Genomic DNA, 6,000 nt, shown 5'->3' on the forward strand with positions numbered 1-6,000 from the left:
TAGTAACGCTGTTGAAGTTTCTGCATGATGCTCTACGGGAAAGGATGGTATTTAGTTGACCCTTCAGTGAGGCAATTTTGGGAAGTGAGGCCGGATCGTGGGGTGTCTGATGCTGCGTAAGGAGTGAGGCTAGCCTAAGTTCCAGAGATGCTACTTCTTTGGCTGCCTTCTTTCTAATCGCCGCCGATTGACTAATCAATTGGCCTTGTATGGTAGCCTTGTGCGCCTCCCAAACAATTCCCGGGGTTATGTCAGGGGTTGAATTATCTGAGAAATAATTGGTAATGGAGGACATAATATCTAGACAAGTAGATCTATTAAGTAAAAGAGAGTCATCTAGACGCCATCTACTGCGCTGAGGGGGCGGTTTAAGAAGATCTAGTACGATGGATACGCCCTAATGATCTGTCCAGGAGAGGGGGGTAATGTCTGCCCGTATCACATGATGAGTGGGTGATTGCGAAATGTGTAGCATGTCTATGCATGTGTAAAGTTGATGCGGGGCAGAGAAGTGAGTATAGTACTTAGCGTCCGCATTACATAGTCTCCAAGAGTCATGTAAGCAATGGTGTATAAGGAGTGTGGAGAGACTAGCGGATTCAGGAGAGGAGGAGATACCCCGCCGGGAGGAGGAAGAGGGAGACCTATCAAGTGCCGGATCGAGAGTGACATTAAAGTCACCTCCCATGATAACATGGCCCTGCGCCAGCCGCTCAATTTGCTTGAAGAGCTTGGTAAAGAAAACTTTTTGCTTCTGATTCGGGGCGTACACCGATACCAATGTAACGGGAGCAGAACGAAGAGTGCCGATCAGCATCACAAAGCGGCCTTCTGGGCCTGCATGGGTTTTGGAGTGAAGAAAGGGAACCTTACTATGGATTAGAACAGCAACGCCCCGTTTCTTGCAATCTGCTGAGGCAAAAAAGGTCTGGGAAAATTGCTTACCCTGAAGCTGTGTATGGGCTCCCGTGAGGTGAGTCTTCTGAAGAAATACAATATCTGCTTTTTCTCTCCTACAGGCACCCAGGAGTATCGTATGCTTTCGAGGAGAGTTGAGGCCGTTCACATTTACGGAAAAAATCTTCAAAGCCATGGCAGCGGGGAACCAGTTTCCAAAGATAGCACTAGACAGTTAGATGGGGAACAAAACCAGTTAGTTTGTAGGAAGGACACAAGCTTAGAAAGCCAGTAAGAGAGTGGATCAAAGTCACAAAGGAAAGAGAAAGGAGATAGAGAAATAAGAAGCCCAATTGGGCGAAAACCCTGAGTAAAAGGAATCCTGTACGGATTCAAAGACATTATCCAGTATTGGAGCACAGTAAAAGTAGCAATGTCAAAGGGTGCGTGGGAGGGTGGTCCTTAAATTAACGCGGCGTGAGGAGCCGCTGAGACCCCGGGAGACCCACAAATCGAGTATATTAAATAAAAATAAAAATAACAATAGCAAATATAAATATATAATCAAAATCTAGCCATAAAACGGTGTGCAAAGTAAGTGCAACATGTTCATAAAACATTTATAACATAAAGGGAGGGGGGGGGGGGGCGGGAAGGATGGTGGGGAGGAAGAAAGGGAGGGATAAAATAAAAAATTAAGCAAAGTACAAAAATAAAAAAAGGGGGGGTGGGGAGGGAAGGGGGATAGAGGATATTAGGGGGGTGAGAAGGGGAGGATCTAGGAAAAGGGCATTTGCTCTCTCTTCCAACGACCAAAATAGGACTGCAAAGCACACCAAAGAATGTTTCTTTCTTTTTTTAATAAAATGGTACAAATGGATATGAGGAGAGGTCCCTTTGGCCATCAAGAGAGAGAGGAGAAAAAAGAAGATAAACAAAAAGCCCATATTATACAAAATATTTGAAACTTTAGGAGGGTAACAAATACCAGCTGACGTTGAGAGTCCACCTAAAAAGGAATAATCAAAACAGAGAAAAGGCAAGAACGGACATAGGAAGAGCCAATTGTGTAGAGATAGCCGAATCAGGGGGGCTCTGCCTCCCGAGGACGACGTCTCGAAGACCGCGACCATTCAGGCTGAGGGAGCGCCGGGCGCTGGATCTGGGACAAAGGTCTGTTGCTTTAAGTCTTGCAGTTTTTAATTTTTCCCAACTTTCCTGCACTCCTTTCAAGTTCTTCCACTCTGCCAAAGAGTCAATTGCACATGGCCACTTGTGCCCATGTACAATGCTGGCACTTGTAGTGCCAGATGTGCACAACATAAATGGTGCACTCATCATGAAATAATAAGTGTTGTCTCTATTATAAATAATTGTTGCCCCAGAAGCAGGTATAAAAAAAATAAAAAGGTGCCTTTTTTCTGGCTGTTTAGGTGCTTTGAAACACATCTCCGGTGGTTTTACATTCAAGCCTCAAATCGACTTATAGTAAATACGGTTTTGAGCACGAAGCCATCAGAAATTTGTGCTGATGTGCATAGTTTCCAACCACAGCCAGACATGATATTTAGTAAAGCTTACCCTAAGACAAGACGAGTTATGAGCTTTGGTCAAAAACTTCCATGATTTTTCGGTATTGACTGAAACAGTTGCGTGATGCTGCGTGATGTTTAAAAGCGATAACTGCACCCAAAACTAGAAGCCTAAGCTACAGTTTTAAAATGACACCAGATCACGATCTGTACCATTTATCACTGGAACCAGGCTGCTGGACTGCTTTGTGTGGAAATAATGTAGATTAGTCTCAGGGCAGAAATGTACATTCACGTATAGCTAGCTGGCATTACATCATTACTACAAGTGATTTCTGATGATATATGGGTGGGCATGTCTCAAGTCCACCCTGCCCTGACAGGGCCCCCCTAAAATAGAAGTTTAACATTTTTAACATTTAAAAAAAATTAAATAAAAAATGATTCCCTCTCCCCTTAGGTCACTTTAAAGCCACACCTAAATGAGGTCTCGTTCTCTGTGGCAATGACATTGTACATCAAAGTCATGTAGAATATATGTGACCCCAAACCTACCAAAAAAACGCCATTACCCCAATTTGTCTGCCAAACCCTTGTTATAACTCTGTCATGTGTACAAAGTTCACATATTTGCTGCCCAGGTACGCAGGAGAACCATCTTTGTTTGGAGTGAACTTCTGGGGGTATATTTTCGAAACTGCGGTTTTGAAAAGGCGGATATGTTGCCTATAGCAACCAGTTAGATTCTAGCTTTCATTTAGTAGAATGTACTAAATAAATTATAACTAGAATCTGATTGGTTGCTATAGGCAACATCTCCACTTTTCAAACCCGCAGTTTAGTGAATATATCCCATGGGGTTTTTGCACAACAGTCAGGCCAATGTAATAACTTATGGTATAATTACCTAAATGTTGATTTAGGAAGTAACATAGAAACCCATATTTTTTCCACTGAGGGCCCACCGGGCCCTAGGCGGAAGCCTTGGTTGCACAATGGATGATCTGGCTCAGGTTCCAACAATAGAAATTAAATTTGCCTACATAGAACTCAATTATTCCCAGTGATTCTGCCGCTTGTCCAAACCAAAACAATAATCTGGGCAAGGAAGGGTGAAAACCCTCTGGCTATTAGGTGCTTTAAAATAACATTTATAAAAGGAGACCTCAAGCATTATGTTGTGTAATATATAAAGAGATGCAGAACATACATGCTGAAATATCTAGAAAACAGTCTAGCAATAACACTACCCTGGATTACAATTTTAATTTGACTCGACATTACAATTATGACAAGTGAATATACAGTGCCATCTAGTGGTGTTTGTTTGTATTACATATAGAGTTTAAACAGCTCAAAATTTGCAGCAATTCAATTACAGGTTGGGGGGAGAAGAAACACCAAGGGGTAGATGTATTAAGTGCCGATTTCTGAAAGTCGCCAGAAATCAGCGAGTTTGCAGTGAAAATTTAAAGCGGCAATGGCTTTAAATTTTCTCTGCAAACTCGCTGATTTCCGGCGACTTGCAGAAATCGTCATTTAGTACATTTCCCCCCAAGACATATTATTAACAGAGTTATTAAGAACTGAATAAAGTCATTACGATAGATAACTTATTGGTTTTATTTTCAGTTATTCTGTTCGTAAAAGACAGCTTAACGGAAGGCCTAGTGTCAAGACTGTCCAAACAGGCCCTAAAAACTCATCTCTTCATAAAAATCTACCAGCCCTCCTCCGAACTCATCCCTTACTGCCCCTCCCCCACACACACTTATTCACCCCCTCATTGTAACCCTCTTTGTGTTTGTCTGTCCCCCTTTTAGATTGTTAGCTCACGAGCAGGGCCCTCTTTCCTTGTGCTTTCATGTCTTCACTATCCTATCTACCCGAGCACCCATGTCTAGCAGCTTCTACCTGGTCTCTTATTCTCTGCCTTCACCGTCTCTGGATATGTTTGTTCCGCTTATGCTTCTGGGCGTTGGCCTGCTACTCTGGTATGCACCCTGTTTTGTCCTCCTTCCACTTCTGTCCCCCCCGTTTCATACTATGCAACTTGATTCTGTTTTGTTCATTACATAACTGTCAGTTGTTCTGCCCTGTGTAACGGTCATATACTCTGCACTATGTTATTTTGTGTGCTATTTGATGTGGTTTGCTCCCCCTTCCCCTCAGTGTACGGAACTGTTGGGCCTTTGTGGTGCCTCATAAATAAATGATAATAATAATAATGTGGGTATCTGAGGTACATACCGAAATGCTGTGCAAAGCCCATGTAGAAACACAGCAGACTTATACAACAAAACAATTCCAAATCAGATTTTTTTAATGAACAGAAGTAGGATCAGTCTATAAAAACAAAAATATGCATATTAGATCATTTACATGAATATTGCAAACTTCGGGGAAAAAAAGCCACTGCGGTCACAAAACATGCAACATATATGAACTAGCTTTTTTATGTCCCTTTTAAACATATCAAGAAATTGCTCTAACAGAAAGGTAAGAAGAAGAAGAACTATACAACCTCACCTATGACTAGTCAAGGACAAATTCCATTAGCAGAAGCAACTCATGTCACAATATCATACCTTCCAATTATAATCCCTTTAGACTTAAATTCCTCTTTCCTTCAGTGTCCATATGGCCCTTAGACTATACACTCAGTGGCCTCTTTATTAGGTACGCCTTTACACCTGCTTGGTAAGGCAAATATTTGATCAGCCAATCATGTGGCAGCAACTCAATGCATAAAAGCATGCAGACATTACCAATGGGTTCGGTTGTTGCTCAAACCAAAACACCAGAATAGGGAAGAAATATGATCTAAGTGACTTTGACCGTGGAATGATTGCTGTAGCCAGACAGGGTGGTTTGGGTACTTCATATGCAACACTTTCTAGAGTTTATAGAGAATGATGTGCAAAAGAAAAGCGGTAGATCCGTGGGTGTTAACAAGAGCGGTCAGAGGAGAAGGGCAAGACTGGTTCAAGCTGACAGGAAGGCATCAGTAACTCAAATAACCATGTGTTACAGCAGATGTATGCAGAAGAGCATCTCTGAAAGCACAGCACGTCATACCTTAAAGTGGATGAGCTACAGCAGCAGAAGACCACACCAGATTCCACTCCTGTAAGAGAAGAACAGACTCACCAAAATTAGACAGTTGAAGATTGGAATGACACTGCCAGGTCTGCTAAATGTCCATTTCTGCTGCAACATGTAGATGGTAGTGTACTTGGTGTAAACATGAATCCACCGTACCATGTGTCAATGTGCAGGCTGCTAGTGGTGTAATGCTGAGGAATGGTTTCTTGGCACACATTAGGCCCCTTATTACCATTTGAGCATTGTTTTAATGTCCCAGTCTACCTAAGTATTGTTGCTAACCACAATCTACCCATTTTCTAATAGCTATGCAGGATAACGTGCCATGTCACAAATCACACATCATATCAAGCTGGTTCCATGAACATGACAATCAGTTCAGTGTGCTCCAGTGGCCTCCAGTCACCAGGGGGTAAATGTATCAAGCTGAGAGTTTTCCGGTGAGTCTGAAAAGTGGAGATGTTGC

Source organism: Mixophyes fleayi, chromosome 6 (assembly GCF_038048845.1).
Source record: "Mixophyes fleayi isolate aMixFle1 chromosome 6, aMixFle1.hap1, whole genome shotgun sequence".
NCBI classification, from domain to species: Eukaryota; Metazoa; Chordata; class Amphibia; order Anura; family Limnodynastidae; genus Mixophyes; species Mixophyes fleayi.